This window comes from Microcaecilia unicolor, chromosome 12 (assembly GCF_901765095.1).
Source record: "Microcaecilia unicolor chromosome 12, aMicUni1.1, whole genome shotgun sequence".
NCBI classification, from domain to species: domain Eukaryota; kingdom Metazoa; phylum Chordata; class Amphibia; order Gymnophiona; family Siphonopidae; genus Microcaecilia; species Microcaecilia unicolor.
Window position 1 is genome coordinate 8734622 of NC_044042.1, and position 17953 is coordinate 8752574.

The window sequence follows — 17953 nt, forward strand, 5'->3', positions numbered from 1 at the left end:
CACATGGAGTCCTCATAGCAAAAGCGGATATTGAATCAGCATACCGTCTCCTTCCTATTCACCCAGACTGCATTCCGCTGTTTGGGTCTGTTACGGTAACAAGTTTTTCTTCGACACTGAATGCTATGAGGGACTGCATGCTCATGCTACACCAGATGCAGTCCCTCATAGGCTCACTGAATTTCACCTGCCGAGTCATCCCAATGGGCAGGGTATTTGCCCACAGATTGGCAAGAGCCACGGGGGGGCATAACATGCAAGCACCACCACGTGCGGGTTACCTTACCCATAAAGAAGGATCTGCGAATCTGACTGAACTTCCTATGGGACTTTAATTGGAAAGCTTCAATTCAGTTAGAGGCAATGTCAAGCATTGACCTCAACCTCTTCACCAGCACAGAGGGCACGACAAGGTGTGGAGCATACTGCAATGGAGCATGGTTTGCGGGCTCTGGGCTGTAACAGTGGATCGAGTCGGGACTCACCAGTAACATCACCTTCCTTGAACTATTCCCCATAGTCTCCGCCTTGCACATCTGGGGCAATAGACTGGCAAACAAAAAAGCCATCCTATGGTTGGATAATGCGGCTGTGGTGGAGACCCATTAACAAGCCAACAGCACGCTTGCCCATGTGTCGCTGAGCTCATCTGGGTTTTTGTACTCCATTACCTGCAAATTAACTGACTGCCGGAGCAAAACACGTGCCGGGAGTAGACAATTGCATTGCAGATTCTCTCTCCGTGATTTCAGTTTTTCACTCTTTCAACAGCTTGCACTGTCAACGGATGAAGATCCCACCCCGGTACCCAATGACCTATGGCAACTGGGAAATCCACAGTGGACCTGCTGATCACCAGCTCTTCAGCACATTCTACATGGCATGCTTATTGGAAAGGCCTTTCACCAGGTCTGTGTCTATCCGCGGCATCAGGGATGAGAAAATGGGACGGTTCCAGATCATCTCATAGCTTGCAACATCATAGATGCATTTAAAAGAGGCATCACCAGGACAGTGGTCACCTCATACTTCACGGGTTTCATCTTCTTTGCCAAACTTCAGGATGGGGCAACCCACAAGCCAATTTCCTGATTAAGACATTACTGAAAGGATGGCCCAGATGCGTCTCAACCCCACCTGATGGCCGGCGCCCCATCACCCATGAACTGCTGCACTACTGTGGCTGGTGCTTGGAAAAGTGTGTACTACTGCATATGAGGCACGATTGTTCAGGGTCGCATTCACACTGGCCTTTTTGCAGCTTGTACATTGGAGAGTTGACTATGCAATCCAAAATGAATGCCAGAGGTGGACTGCATCTGGGCAACATCTCCATCACACAAGAAATGATCTATATCCACATTGCCAGTTCAAAAATAGACCAGGAGGGAAAGGGTCACACAGTCACCCTGCATGGTGTCCTGAACCTGATTACTTGCCTAACCTCTGGTTTACTTGGCGGTTTGATCACCAGGAGGCCAGGCTTTCCTTCTGCACCAAAATGCCGGCTCTCTTTCAGTTCACAGCAGTTTTGTGCAAGGCTCTCCAAGAGGCAGGGCAGTGATCCAGAGACTATATTGGTGAAGCCACTGGCACCTCCCAGCATGGGCTCCCTTTTCAGGCTATTAAAAAACTGGGCCATTGGAAATCAGCAGACCTATGTCAGACCATCGGGGAAGGAGGGCCTAGCACAACATCTCTAACTGCTTCCTTTGTTTTCCAGGCCTTCAGGAGCAGCGAAGGTTAGTACGGAGCATTGGCCACTCTTATGTCCTGTATGCAAGCAAGCACTTGTTGGCCCAACCCCCGGGCACCTACCTTGGACCGGACATTAGAAATACATCCATCATTTGGTTGGGGGTCCCAGGTATGAGATGACACCAGCTCCTCCCTTACAGCAAGACCTTGCTGGGCATTACACCCCCTCCAGATGCATTGCTTCGCCACTTAGGAAGCAATGACATCTGCATGACACCCTGCAGGCATCTCATCTCAATGACAAGGTGTGACCTTTTCGAGTTGTCCATCCTATTAGACAGAACTGTGCTTCTCTGGTCCAATATCATCCCCTGACTTCAAGGAGTGGATTCTACATTGTGATCCCAAGGTGAACTGTCCCAATTGGTCTGTAGATGCAGTACCTCAGCAGAGTGAATATCTGGCACAACTGGGTTCCCCTCTCATCCTAGGAAACTGACAGGACATGGTTCATCTTTCAGGCGTCACGGAGGATCTACTCATTAATGACTTCCAAGAGGCCTTGGAGAGACACATTTAATAGGGATTTATTGGGGATGCGAAGGGGGGACCCGGGGAATGCTTCACAACCCCGGATTGTGGTGGAGGTACCCGAGCCTAGAAACTGCTAGAGGTGAGGGAACAGCAGGAGAAAAGGGAGATTGGCCGCTCGAGGCAAGGACATGTGCACCCACTGGTGACAGAATGATCACCTAGCTGGTTCTAAACGCAGGTGGACTGCTAGATTGAGGTGCAAGCAAAAACAGTCATACACTGCAGCCTAGCTGGAGAGGCAAGTATGGCGGGCTGTGCATGTACTAGTGAGTCATGCTCCCTTACTGGAAAAGCATGTCAAGGAGAAACATAGTAACATAGTAGATGACAGCAGAAAAAGACCTGCACGGTCCATCCAGTCTGCCCAACAAGATAAACTCACATGTGCCATTTTTTGTGTATACCTTACCTTGATTTGTACCTGTCTTTTTCAAGGCACAGACCATATAAGTCTGCCCAGCACTATCCCTGCCCCGCCTCCACCACCGGCTCCGGCACAGACCGTGCAAGTCTGCCCAGCACTATCCCCGCCTCCCAACCACCAGCCCCGCCTCCCACCACCGGCTCTGGCACAGACCGTATAAGTCTGCCCAGCACTATCCCCACCTCCCAACCACCAGCCCCGCCTCCCACCACCGGCTAAGCTTCTGGGGATCCCTTCCTTCTGAGCAGGATTCCTTTATGTTTAGGCCACGCATGTTTGAATTCTGTTACCGTTTTCCTCTCCACCACCTCCCGCTACAACACCAAACTCAAGGCTCGGGTGCTTCAAAGGAGGTTGTCCCATTGTTTCTAAAGTTTGCCTCTTGCTCATCATTGTGTGTTTTCTGTACATGGACCTTGGGCCAGGGTGTGTGTGTAGCCTGCCTATGTTATGAGGTCACACACCCAGCACAGACCAATGCAAGGTCATTTGCGATATGGTCTGCTACGTGACTCACTTCTAAATTCTTTGGGAGCCACTTTGAGAAGGGTAAAAGTATGAACCACTGCAGTAGCCCCTGTACAGAATCCACAAGTTTTTGGCATTCACAGTCTTTTCATGGTTTTGTAAAGTTCATCGGAAAAAACTAGCATCAGGAGTGTTTCATTGGTAACTTCCATTGAACCCCCCCTCCCCCCCCCCAAAGTTTTCCCATCCCCCCCCCCTTTCTACTGTGCTTATTCTGAGGCAGTTGTATTTATTTGCAGCTCAGTTTGAGGTCAGAGGCGAACCGGTGGGACTCAGGTCCCCCTCAAGACCAGAGAGGGTAGGGTGATCCCAGCCTTAAAGTCAAGGAAATAGTCTTGCAGGAATCCAGGCCCAAGCTACCCCTCCTCCCAACTTCCTCATGGGTCAAGAGGGAGCCCCAGGGGCAATCCTGAGCTGTATATCCTTGGAATGCACCTGCTCATTTCTTTAAACCAGACTTCCTGAAATCAGTGATACAGTTAAATGACCAAAGGCCTAGTAGGTTCCAGAGCCAAGCACATGCGGGGCTATTCAGTCACATTAGAGGCAGTGTCTGCTCCACTTCGGGAGTTTGCAATCTAGCAGAGGTGCTGACAGACAAGATAAATAAATTGTCTATTAGCATTTAATACAGTAAAAATATGGATCGTATAATATCTGTAAATCATACGATCCATTAGGGATTATTTATTGCACTTGTATCCCACATTTTCCCCACCTATTTGCAGGCTCAATGTGGCTTACAAAGACCTGTTATGGCATCTCCATATCCAGGGTAGAGAAAACAATTTGTGTTACAAAGAAGTCAGGAAACACAAGTGGTCTGGTCAGTAGCAAACGCAAGCAGCTTTGGAATTTCTCTCGTGGAGAGAGATATATATATAATTCTCGTACCAGAATTCTTCATAACGATTGTTCCTAAACCATGCACATAGCCTTTTTAAAAGGCATAGTGTTATTGCATTAAGGTGTGTCCTATCGAATACTCTACAAGAATTTATACTGCTAGAAAATACACACATGGTGTAACAGACTCCTGACGCAGGCCAGTTGGGCCGAAACACAGCTGTGTCGAGTCATATCACCTCAATAAATCTATTCATTATTTTTTTATTCATTTTGCTTGTCGTCCATTTTTCTTCTTTCTTTTTTGATTTTTTTTACTTCAGTTATATTTCCATTTTTTGAGTTTTCCTTTTTTAATACATATTTTGTCATTTTCCTTTTTCTTATTTCACTGTTTTTATTATTTTTCCTTTTTCGTTTTTATTTTGCTCATCTGTGTCATCTTCGCTGTTTTTTGGTTTTTGCAAGCAGTAGAAGATACATTCTGAGTAGAGTCCGGGTAAGTGATGTGTTATAGTTAGTTAAGGGATCTGGAGTGAAAAGCACTGAAGCCAGGTTGTAGCTGGCTGAAGGCATTTTATTATCTAGAGGTAACCTAAAGCAGCAATTAAAGCTCATTTCCATTCAGACCTCAGGCTAGATTTGAACTGCTGAATCTTTAAAAGAGTGGGCCAAGCCCTTCCCTTCCCAGTCCCTCCACACCGTCCATCATTTGCAGGATTAGAAGAGATATTCTCTAAATGACTTTTTACTAGCCTTCCAAAAGATGAGGTTTCCCCTCAGATATGCATTCATCACACCCTGAAGAATGCCCTGCTCTGGAAGGCGGTGCCTTGGAGGAAATCCCTGCTCCTGATTGGCCGGCTGCTGCAGGTAAAGTGATCCCTCCTGCATAGGTGTGTAAATAAAGACAGAGACTCCAGGGAGGCCACCTTTAAAGGGGCAGAACTTTCCCAGTCTTTTAAATCTCCTTTCTCATTTCCCCTCCCCAAAGTTTGAACGTTTGCATTCTTTTTTTTCTGCTTTTATGTTGGAATTTTTTGGTTCTTGCTTTCTATTAATTTGCTTTAAGCTGAAATCCCTCTCTCTTGTAGCTTGTAATCCATGTGGCTGTTTAACAAAACAGTTTTCCGATGTGTGTGTTGTTGTTGTTGTTTTTTTTAATTATTTTTTTTTTGTACACGCATTATTTAAGTTTACTTAATCATGGTTCTTCAGTGTGCTTTTAATTTCCTATCATGTAATTATTTAATATTTCTTTTGGCTTAGATCACATTTCAGCTACGCTATGGGATGGGACAGCCTCAAAACTTTATATGCGCCTAAAGCTCTGGGGAAGCTTTTGAAAAGTAAGGTGAGTATATTTTTCAATTCCTTGGGTAAGAACTGAGTCATAGGGAGATGAAGTTAACTGTTAGCCAAAGGACTTTGAAAAGGAGGGTTTGCTGGTGGAAGACAAAGACAAAGGTGGAGAGCAAAAAAAAAAAAAAAAAGAGACATTTTTGGGAAATGCAATCAACATTCCATGAGAAAGCATTTTAAATATCACGTAGGGAAAATTAACTTCTGCAGACTGGCTACAGATTATTCTAAGAGGGTGAAAATTACAGTAACTGAATACTTTAATAACTTGTTCTTATGTATTTACCAGCCTGGTTTTAATTGTATGATGACCCTGTCAGGAGCACGGGGTGAGTGACTGTAATATCTACTTCTTGAAGTGTGTAAGAGTTCTTCACATCAGATCTGCTTGCAGTGGGAACGATTTCAGCTAGAACTATGGCTTTAGAGCCACTGTACAGGATAATGCTTTCCATGGAGTTAATTGATTCGGCATAACTCTGCTACCGCGGGATATGAACTCTTTCTTTTACTCTCAAACACTGGACCAAAGAGAGTCAGGATTTGATTTTCTGGGTTATCCATTTTATGATAGCACTTGAGGTTTAACTCTGGCGATGTGCTCAAAATGCAAACTCATTGAGCAGCAAACACGCTATGGGGCTTGAGGGTTATTCAGAACTGGCTAGTAGGAGCCGAGTCAGGCACTTAAAAAAAAAAAAAATAACTTAAATTCCTTGAGTGCAGTCCAGTCTGTCCAGGTTTCCTGGACTGGAAGGGCCATGCATGATAAGGACCATGTGGGTGGAAAGGAAGCAACTCGCTGATAATAATAAAAGGTGGAAAATTGAAAGCAAACCAAGCTCAGAGAATAAATGGGACCTGCGGGGATTAGAACTCCAGCAAGGTCAAAGCGCCATGACCTTCTGGTCTACAAATTCCACTTACTAGACCATTCTGCCTTGTTTCCATTTGCGTATTTATTTATTTATTTTAGTACATTTCTACTCCACATTTACCCACATGAGTAGGCGCAATGTGGCTTACAATATATCAGGATACAAAACAGGACAATGATGGCCCAGAACCAGAAAGTGACAGGAGGGGTAGGAACAGGGGATAACACAGGGTAGATGACAGGGGTGAAGCGACGGCAAGTGGGAGAGGCTAAGCATTGAAGTTGCCAGTGGAGTAAGCCTTGACGAGTAAGAACGTCTTTAAGGACTTCTTGAACAGTTGGTGGTTGGCGAGCTCCTTAAGTTGTTTCAGTAGAACATTCCAATATTTCGGACTGATGTAAGGGAAGGATGATGCAAAAAGAGTCTGTATTCGTGTATTTGCATAACTTTAGTTGAAATTAATATTTAAATCTAATTGATATCCCTCTCATTCTTCACAATGAAGTCTTGACTGGGCACTGGAAAGTTGATTAGATTGGTGTGTATTTATGTACATCATTTCGTATTACAGTTTAGCTTGCATGCTCGTTACAGGTACAGTAAGCAAGAGAAGTTCAGAAATGTTTGGAAAGGACAGATAGAGGGAGCAGGTTTCTGACTGTCACCACTTGAAGGCGGATAAAAGAGAAATCACTTCCCTAAGTTTATATAACAGTAATAAATTTATAGACAGAGTATCACAAGGGCCGACTGAAGATATGACAATCTTTGCTTTGCATAGTTAACTGTAGTTTGCAAATCCATTCGCCAGAGGTCTGTGCTCCTGCCACCTCTGGCGTTCTTGCAAGGTCACGGGTAAAGTTAAGACAGTTGTAATTTGATCTTTTCATGATAACTACTGTATACTTCAGGTCAAACTCATCTGGTAATGTAATGTAATGTGTTATGTACAATAACTACATCAGTGAGTTTAGATTAACCAGTGTTATTGGTTATTTATTTCTTGTTACATTTGTACCCCGTGCTTTCCCACTCCATGTGCCGGCTCACATACAGCTTACATGGGGCAATGGAGGGTTAAGGGACTTGCACCCAGAGTCACAAGAGAATAGCAACATTCCATGTAGAATCCCCAATAGTAGCAACATTCCATGTAGAATCTCCAATAGTAGCAACATTCCATGTAGAATCTCCAATAGTATCTATTTTATTTTTGTTACATTTGTACCCCACGCTTTCTCACTCATGGCAGGCTCAATGCGGCTTACATGGGGCAATGGAGGGTTAAGTGACTTGCCCAGAGTCACAAGGAGCTGCCTGTGCCTGAAGTGGAAATCGAACTCCATTCCTCAGTTCCCCAGGACCAAAGTCCGCCACCCTAACCACTAGGCCACTCCTCCACTGTTGCTACTATTTGAGATTCGACATGGAATGTTGCTATCCCACTAGCAATATTCCATGTAGAAGTCGGCCCTTGCAGATCACCAGTGTGGCCGCACAGGCTTCTGCTTCTGTGAGTCTGACGTCCTGCACATACGTGCAGGACGTCAGACTCACAGAAACAGAAGCCTGCGCAGCCTTCTACATGGAATAGCAACATTCCATGTAGAATCTCCAATAGTAGCAACAGTGGAGGAGCTGCCTGTGCCTGAAGTGGGAATCGAACTCAGTTCCTCAGTTCCCCAGGACCAAAGTCCACCACCCTAACCACTAGGCCACTCCTCCACTCCTATACCATATACCATAAAGATGCCAGTTTCACAAACTTAAACTGATACTTCTTAAGGATTGTATTCATACACTGAAATGGACCAAAAATGCACACTATCTGCTAACATTTCATCACCTCCTCAATACTCCTTAGAGCACCAACTGTTTACTTCACTTAAAAGACACCAATGACCTAATAGCCCTGGGGGTTTTAATTTTCATTTCTGTTCCTATGGGGAAAAGAGATACAGAATCCTGAGACTTCATCTGCCCATATATCCAAGTTCAACAGTTCATGCTGGGAAAAGCTAGCATGAGTATCTGAGGGTATTTCCCCCCTCTGGCATTTTCTTTTTTGTGTGTGTGTGTGTTCCCAAGCTGCCCAGCCCCTGACAAGCTGTTTATTCTCCAGCAGCTCGTCAGGACTTGCCCAGCAATAGAGGGGAGGGAGAAACCAGATTTCAGGCAAGCTTGGATCACACAGAAGAATTCCTGATGGACAGGTGTGCTCTTTGTCTCTGCCTGGGAGCCTGGGACAAGTCTGAGCAGATGCATGGGAAGAGGCAGCTCGGTAGAGGGAAGATCTCAGGTCCAAAAAAACTTAGACTTGGTAAGTTAGAGGGCGAAGAAAAAGCGTAGGGGTAAAATTTTGTGTCTCCTAGGTAGAGGCATCCATACAGAAATACGGATGAGGGCAGATGAGGAACCGAAGGCTCATCTAGTCCACCCTGTTTCATTCCTGGTGTGACGTTTCCCCTCTAGGGATCCTCTATGCCTATTCCATGTCTTTCAGTGTAGCCCATCCATTCGTGCTGTGACCACTCCATCCCTCCTCCCCCCCCACAACAAAGGAATCTTATTTTTAAAAAATAGCTTTAACAGGTGTTGCTGAAATCAGATTAGATTTAAAAAAAAGTTACAAAATATAACTGCAGTATCAGGAGGGGTCTCGTTATTTTTGAAGCTTTGTGCTTGGCTTTAGAGCGGGGGTCTCAACCACTACCCACTTTGGTTTTCAAGATATCCACAATGAATATGCAATGAGATAGAGTGTACATACCATAGAGGGAGTGTAGGCAAATTTATCTCATGCATATTCATTGTGGATATCCTGAAACTCTGACTGTCTAGGTGTCCCTAAGGACTGGGTTGAGCAAGGAAACCTCCACCGTTCGTTTGACTTACGGCTTAATGGCAAACTGGGGCCTTGTGCTTTGCCATGTATGGGGAAGAGGGTTTGGTGATTAAGATGGTGAAAATTATGAGCCAGAGGTCTCCTAGGACTAGCCAATTTCATCTTGCACAAACTCCGACTGTGCCAGCAGGCAAGTCACTGTTGCCTCACATTGCCTCCAGTAATTCTGTGTCCCCATTCCTCCTCTTTCCTTCTGTCTGCACTTTTGATGGTGCACAGCAAAATCAAGCATCATCTGAGCCACACCCATGCATATACTTCCCCTTGCAAATGCATGCTATGGAAGCTGAGTAGGTGTTTGCAAAATAGCACCTAGGCAGAATTTTGGCTTTATGTGCATGGGTGTACCCAAGCCATTATTCTAAACATTAATGCACTAACAGGTGTGTAACTGCTAGTGTCTATGTTATGGAATTCCCCCCTCCCCGATCTGTGCAAGAGGAGGAGGCATCAAGAGTGGTGGGGAGAGTGTAGCATGGCTGTCACGGGGAAGGGGAGAAGAGACAGCATTATCGTTGGGAGAGGTGAAGAGGCTTCATAGCTGCTGGAGGGACAAGCAAGAGGCTGTCACAGGAAGGGTGTAGGAATACTGGTGCTGGACAGAAGGTGGTGGATGTTATATCTGGACTGCTAAGCCTCCAGTTATCTTTCTTGTGCAGGGAAGAGACGTGATAATGGGCTCCTGAGCCCATGTTAACCTAGAGATGATCTTGGAGCTTGGTAAGATAAGTGATGAGTCTGGTGGAAGGAAGAAGATGGATGAACCTGAGAGCAGTGTGTATGAAAGACTGAGCTGGTGGAGAGATGAACCTGAGGGAGAGGGAGGAGAAAGGATGTGAGTCCAATAAAATGTGTGTGTGTGTGGGGGGGGGGGGGGGGAGGGACAGGGATAAATCTGGAGGGGTGAATGAGATTCAAGAGAAGGTTGGCTAGAGTGAGGATGTTTGGATTTTGAGAGTGGAACCCCCCTCCCCTGCTAATTTGTTGATTGTCTGGACTCATTAAATTTGCAAGATTTAAAAACAGGGCCACACTACCGAGAAGTTTAGGAATCCTTGTTCAATGGACTTGTTGAAGAAAGGCAGGACCTCCAAGTCCGTAGATAGCAATGGATGCCAAAAGCCAGAAGAGGGTCAACTCTCAGGGTAGGGTTGCCAACTGGCTCCAGAATTGTCCCAACAGGGTTGAGTCATTCCTGGGTTTTCTCCACTAAATGCTGGGTCTTGTCTGTCCTTTAATAGGGAATGCAGTAAACCCAAGTCCAGATCAACCCTATTGTCTAAATCCAGAGCCGACTGGCTCTAGTCTCAGGGTTTATCTAGGTAGATGGTGATAACATAATTTATGTCGCTTTACTTGCTATTTCCATTCTGCAATTATGAGTGATATATGAAAAAAGCCTCTCAAAAAAAAACGTTACCTTGATAATATTCAGAAACAGACATCAGAGTTTTGACCATTTACCCTAACCGGCAATATCAATGTGGGAGAGTGAAAGGAAACACATGCAGCAATGCAAATATACAAGCTCATAGTTTTGCATTTCATGGTGTTTTAAAGCTAGGGACAATATTTGTTTCAGTTTCAGTTTTCTGTTTATCAGTAGAAATGTATACATATTTTTTTAGGGGGGGAGAGGTATCTGCAATGCTAGCTCTCCACGTCAGCTACATCAGTCTGTATTTTGCTGGGGTTCCATCACCTTTGAGCTACATGATGTACCCAACTCTCCTGTAAATGCAGTCACCTCCAGCAAAAAGGTTACTGTCCCTGCCCAGTGCTGAAGGATATAGGAGCAATCAAGATCCCAAGCTTTGGATGCTGTGAGACAACTTAATTTATTTATTAAAACACTGTTTATAGACCCTTTATTGGCCAAACCCATTCAAGATGTTTACAATTAAAACAAAATTCATTCGTCACAATATCACAGTAATAAACATTCAGCTACCACCATGCATTTCACTACAGCTCATTGGTGGGCCTTTTAGAAAGGCGTGCTAGCGTTTTTAGGGCACGCTGAAATAAGCGTGTGCTAAATGCTAGAGACTCCCATGTATTCCTGTGGCGTCTCTAGCATTTGCATGCGCTAAAAACGCAACTGCTCCTTCGTAAAGATCCCCTAATTTTGTAGAGACAGACACAGGGCCAGACCACTCAATCAGCTTGAATCGAATGCAGCTCAGAGATTTACAATCCAATCCTATCCCTTTTGACTGTCTGTGCTAAGACTGAGAATCACTGGTCCAACGAAATGACAGACAGCTTCTAATGGGCTTCAGGAGCTCATAGCCATCAAAAGACAATTCACAGGTTGAAGCAGAATAAGCTGACTGAGATATGGTAAATTTGTGTAATACATCAACATCTCTCTTTATCTTTAGCACCCGACAGTGTACTACCACCTGCTTTAAATGATAATTAAAGATAAACCATTATCTGCAACGCTGTGGTATTATTTTTCTTGCTAGGTTTTAGGAATTATGCACTCTTTCATTTAAGTATGGCAATGAGACATTGCAGCTCTTGGCTCTACGAAACCGTCCATGGCTTCTGTTGTCCTTCATTCCACCGGAGTCTGTCTCACTCCTAACCAGATTTCAGTGGAGTGAAGTGCAAGAGACATGGAGTTATATCAGCAGGAACTCCTGAGCCCCGCATGAAAAGTGCATCCTATTGGACAAGTCAGAACGGACTCTTTGGGACATCGCCATTCACCAGCCCATGAGGTATTTCAGAACAGCACCGGCATAATGCAAAGTACTTTTTCCTTCCCCCCCCCCCCCCCCCCAAGTCCATGTGGGCCACTACTGTCTTTTATCTTCATCTGCCAATAGCCTCCATTCTAATCATCTGTTTAAGCTAAAGTTCCCCTCTGTTGACCATGTTAAATGTAGACGTGTTGACACTCTTTCAATCTCTTACCAGTCTACGAAGATCTGGAATTTTTCGCCAGTATGATTAGGAAGAAACTAAACATGGATCTTTTTTCATTGATATCTAGGAGATTAAATTGTTACAATTAAAATGTTATTTTCTTAATTCCCAGCCGCCTGATATTTAAAATCATTTAACCCGGCCAGGAACGGCTCCTGGTTGGTTAAATGGCGCTTAACTGGCAATATTCAGCAGGAGATAGCCGGTTATCTCCAGCTGAATATTGCCGGTTAGTTCTTGGCGGATAGCTGGTTATATCGGTGCTCTATAACCGGATACCTGCTAATATTCGGCACATCACCAGCTAAGTTTGGTAGCCAAATTAGGCCACAAAAATAGCTGGATTTCTTTGCCTGGTTTAAACTTAACCAGCCAGCCCCTGAATATTGGTTTGGCCAGTTAAACACCCAGATATTCAACGCCCGTCACCCAGACTCAGCGCTGACCGCGTGAGGCAGCCCAGCTACCTCCCATGTTCTGAATAATGGCTCCAGGATTTTTAATTTTATTGGTTTCTCTCACCGTAATCCACATTGAACTTTGTTGATAAATGTGGGGTATAAATGTAGTTGTAATGTAATGTAAAAGGACAAATTTATAGCTGCAATGCCTCACTGACTGGGATATCATCCATGATCCAGATTTGCCATGGTAGATCTCTATGCAGTCATGGTGTTGGCTTTGGAACTAAAGAGAGCCTTGGTGGCGAATACCTTGTCTCTTCCTCAAATAAAAATGATGTAACAGATTTACTAGGTAATGCTAAGCCAAGAGGTAGCCTGAGCAGAGTTACCAGATTGATCCAGGTCACCAGAGACAGCTCAGCCAGTGCTGGCTTTACCACATTGCATGCATGGAGATATAGAGAATCCTCTTCCCACTGCTATAAAATAGCAACCATAACTTGAAACCTAAGTTGGGCAGGTGTGTGCTGGACAGCTATGCTGGACCTGATGCTACCCCACTCTATCTATGAATAGTTCTTCTCTTCCCCCCCCCCCCCCCCCCATGAAACTGGATCTATGAGTCCACAGATACACTAGGTTAACAGTAAGTAGGCTCTGCCTGCCCTATGTGGCCTGGTGCCAACATGAGCTTGTCCTGGTGATAAGGGCTAAGTTGTGGTTCCCTACTTTTGTTAACCTATAAGTGCATTCACTCTGCCGCTCCCCAGTACCTCTCCCACCTCTTGTGCTCTCCCTCCTACGCCCCCCCCCCCCCTCGGTACTCCATTCTGTGGGTAAATCTCTCTTGCCTGTCCCCTTCTCCTCTACTGCTAACTCCAGACTCCGTTCCTTTTATCTCGCTGCACCTCACACCTGGATAGACTTCCCGAGCCTGTACGTCTAGCCCCGTCTTTGGCCATTTTCAAGTCCAGGCTAAAAGCCCACCTCTTTAACGCTGCTTTTGACTCCTAACCACTACTCACTTGCTTTTGACTCCCAACCACTACTCACTTGCCCTGTACCTTTTATTCCCATCTCTTTAATTCCCTTACCTCTTAGTTGTTATGTCTGCCTGTATTTAGATTGTGAGCTCTTTGAGCAGGGACTGTCTTTTCTTGTATGGTGTACAGCGCTGTGTATGCCTTGTAGCACTATAGAAGTGATAAGTAGTAGTAGTAGTCAACATAGTGAAAATGAATAAATGAGGAAAGAAACCCAGGCCAAGCACACAGCTGCTTTGCTCTTTATGAAGAGAATGGAGGGGAAAAAAAGATGAAGAAACATAGAACTTATGGGGGTTTGCACTTATTGACTGAAGATGTTGACTTGTTGGCCTGTCCTACTTCCCACTGATTTCTAGCCTCATTTGTGTTTACATGGGTGGGGTGGGGGGCGGGGAATGTGATTATAACTTCACTGGGCTCTGCGTATATGACACTGCTCTGTTTCTGGGCACAGATATAAAACCTATTTATGGGTGGACAGTGGACGGTGGACCAATACACTAGTCTGTTGTGATTTTAAGGTTAATTGTTCTTGGGGTATAAGTTTTAACTCTATCCCTGTAAAATAATTTATTGAATCCAATGTGTTACAGTGAGTCTTTCAGACATATCTTTAGCAACTCCATCACGTGTCCCAACATCCTTCAGTCTCTCCACAGAAGATCTGAAAAATGATTTCTACTACTACTACTTATCATTCCTGTAGCGCTACTAGATGTACGCAGCGCTGTACACTTGAACATGAAGAGACAGTCCCTGCTCGACAGAGCTTACAATCTGATCAAGACAGTCAAACAGGACAAATAAGGGCTAAGAACAAAGAGAAGCAAGATTCTGGGCAGAATCCCAAAGAGTAGCAAGATTCAGGAATCCCAAAGACTACTACTACTACTTATCATTTCTATAGTGCTACTAGATGTACGCAGCGCTGTACACTTGAACATGAAGAGACAGTCCCTGCTCGACAGAGCTTACAATCTGATCAAGACAGTCAAACAGGACAAATAAGGGCTAAGAACAAAGAGAAGCAAGATTCTGGGCAGAATCCCAAAGAGTAGCAAGATTCAGGAATCCCAAAGACTACTACTACTACTTATCATTTCTATAGTGCTACTAGATGTACGCAGCGCTGTACACTTGAACATGAAGAGACAGTCCCTGCTCGACAGAGCTTACAATCTGATCAAGACAGTCAAACAGGACAAATAAGGGCTAAGAACAAAGAGAAGCAAGATTCTGGGCAGAATCCCAAAGAGTAGCAAGATTCAGGAATCCCAAAGACTACTACTACTACTTATCATTTCTATAGTGCTACTAGATGTATGCAGCGCTGTACACTTGAACATGAAGAGACAGTCCCTGCTCGACAGAGCTTGCAATCTAATCAGGACAAACAGGACAAATAAGGCATAAGGACAAAGAGTAGCAAGATTCCGGAATCCCAAAGAGTAGCAAGATTCCGCGCAGAATCTAAACAGTAGCAAGATTCTGGAATCCCAAAGAGTAGCAAGATTCCGCGCAGAATCCCAACAGTAGCAAGATTCTGGAATCCCAAAGAGTAGCAAGATTCTGCGCAGAATCCCAACAGTAGTAAGATTCTGGAATCCCAAAGAGTAGCAAGATTCTGCGCAGAATCCCAACAGTAGTAAGATTCTGGAATCCCAAAGAGAAGCAAGATTCTGCGCAGAATCCCAACAGTAGTAAGATTCTGGAATCCGAAACACTACTACCACTACTTATCATTCCTATAGCGCTACTAGATGTACGCAGTGCTGTACACTTGAACATGAAGAGACAGTCTCTGTTCAACAGAGCTTACAATCTACTTAGGACAGACAAACAGGACAAATAAGAGATAAGGGAATTACTAAGGTGGGGATATACAATCTTTAGATACTGTCACTCACGTTAATTTCCACTGATTAGAGAATTACAGGTATTCAACCATAGCACCGTTCTACGATTAAGAAGGAAAAAAGGCCTCACAGAGCTCCTAGATTGTACTCATCTATCGGAGTTAAAACGGATCTATGCTGACCCTCTGTATTTGGGAACGGTCCGCTGAGCAGGGATTAAGTGGCCAGGAGTCTCTCCTGCCCGCTTAAGCTCTACATTGACCTCATTGTAAACAACAGAAATAAATAAACAAAATCCATCTTCAAGAAGAGTTGACTAAAACAGTAAAATATCCACCTAGAAAAATACTGAACTACGTTTTATATTCCACCCAGTTGAAATTAAAATAGAAATAATATGAGACACATCAATCACTCTGTGCCTGCTGATTCAATTCAAGAGAAGGTCCCTTCAGTACTGAGCTGACCCAACATCGATCCATGTTGTTTTCCCAGATTGAAGACTTCTACATCTTTCAAGCAGAGACCATCCCATCTGAGTAACTCTCAAGGCAGGGATAACTAACAAGAATGATTATTAAATGCAAGCAGAAAAAGTGACTTGTATGCCTGCTCTCTTGGGGATCATTTCTGCTGCCCCTTCACCCCTCCATTTTGGACTGAGAAAGCTCTGATACACTATGGGGCTCATTTTCAAAGCACTAAGGCTTACAAAGTTCCATAGGTTACTCATGTAACTTTATGAATCTAAATGTTTTGAAAATATGCCTCCACATCTCCTCATCAGTGTCTAGAGTGTATAGGATTGGTCCAGTTGGTTTCCCTCTCCTTTATAAGTACATAAGTATTGCCATACTGGGAAAGACCAAAGGTCCATCAAGCCCAGCATCCTGTTTCCAACAGTGGCCAATCCAGGTCACAAATACCTGGCAAGATCCCCAAAGAGTAGCAACATTCTATGTAGAACTGCAAAGAATAGCAAGATTCTGGAATCCTAAAGAGTAACAAGATTCCATGTAGAACCCCAAAGAGTAGCAACGTTCCATTCAGAATCCCAAGTACATAACTACATAAGTATTGCCACACTGGGACAGACTGAAGGCCCATCAAGCCCAGCATCCTGTTTCCAACAGTGGCCAATCCAGGTCACAAATACCTGGCAAGGTCCCCAAAAAGTACAAAACATTTTATACCGCTTATCCCAGAAATAGTGGATTTTCCCCAAGTCCATTTAATAACGGTCTATGGACTTTTCCTTTAGGAAGCTGTCCAAACCTTTTTAAACTCCGCTAAACTAACCGCCTTTACCACATTATCTTGTTGAGCAGACTAGATGGACCATGCAGGTCTTTTTCTGCCGTCATCTACTATGTTACTATGTTACATTCTCTGGCAACGAATTCCAGAGTTTAATTACACGTTGAGTGAAGAAACATTTTCTACGATTCGTTTTAAATTTACTACATTGTAGCTCCATCGCATGTCCCCTAGTCCTAGTATTTTTGGAAAGCGTAAACAGACGTTTCACATCTACCCGTTCAACTCCACTCATTATTTTATAGACCTCTATCATATCTCCCCTCAGCCACCTTTTCTCCAAGCTGAAGAGCCCTAGCTGCTTTAGCCTTTCCTCATAGGGAAGTCGTCCCATCCCCTTTATCATTTTCGTCGCCCTTCTCTGCACCTTTTCTAATTCCACTATATCTTTTTTGAGATACGGTGACCAGAATTGAACAAAATATTCGAGATGCAGTCGCACCATGGAGCGATACAAAGGCATTATAACATCCTCATTTTTGTTTTCCATTCCTTTCCTAATACCTAACATTCTATTTGCTTTCTTAGCCGCAGCAGTACACTGATCAGAAGGTTAAAACGTATCATCACGACGACACCTAGATCCCTTTCTTGGTCTGTGACTCCTAATGTGGAACCTTGCATGACATAGCAACAATTCGGGTTCCTCTTTCCCACATGCATCACTTTGCACTTCCTCACATTAAACGTCATCTGCCATTTAGACGCCCAGTCTCCCAGTCTCGTAAGGTCCTCTTGTAATTTTTCACAATCCTCCCGTGATTTAACAATTTTGAATAACTTTGTGTCATCAGCAAATTTAATTACCATACTAGTTACTCCCATCTCTAGGTCATTTATAAATATGTTAAAAAGCAGCGGTCCCAGCACAGACCCCTGGAGAACCCCACTAACTACCCTTCTCCATTGAGAATACTGACCATTTAACCCTACTCTCTGTTTTCTATCTTTTAACCAGTTTTTAATCCACAATAGAACACTACCTCCTATCCCGTGACTCTCCAATTTCCTCTGGAGTCTTTCATGAGGTACTTTGTCAAACGCCTTGATGAGAGTGGAGAGAATTCATTAAGTTTTTCTGACTCGTCAGCTTCGAATACCATTTCCGGCACTGGTATCCCACCCAAATCATCATTTAATCTCTCCGCTACGGCTTTG

General features: G+C 44.2%; 1 protein-coding gene across 5 annotated transcripts in view; it reads left to right on the forward strand.

Moving 5' to 3' along the window:
* The first annotated feature begins 4810 nt into the window (after positions 1 to 4810).
* Positions 4811 to 17953, forward strand: part of LOC115482206 (uncharacterized protein C12orf81-like) — a 31093-nt gene continuing 17950 nt past the window's right edge. For 2 of the 5 annotated variants that reach the window (XM_030221822.1, XM_030221824.1), the window contains exon 1: positions 5045 to 5444. The gene's annotated coding sequence lies outside the window, so the exon portion shown is untranslated. Of the gene's footprint in view, positions 4964 to 5044; positions 5445 to 8540; positions 8612 to 11898; positions 11965 to 17953 lie in introns of those variants that run through there. The other 3 variants (XM_030221825.1, XM_030221826.1, XM_030221827.1) reach the window with 3 other exon arrangements.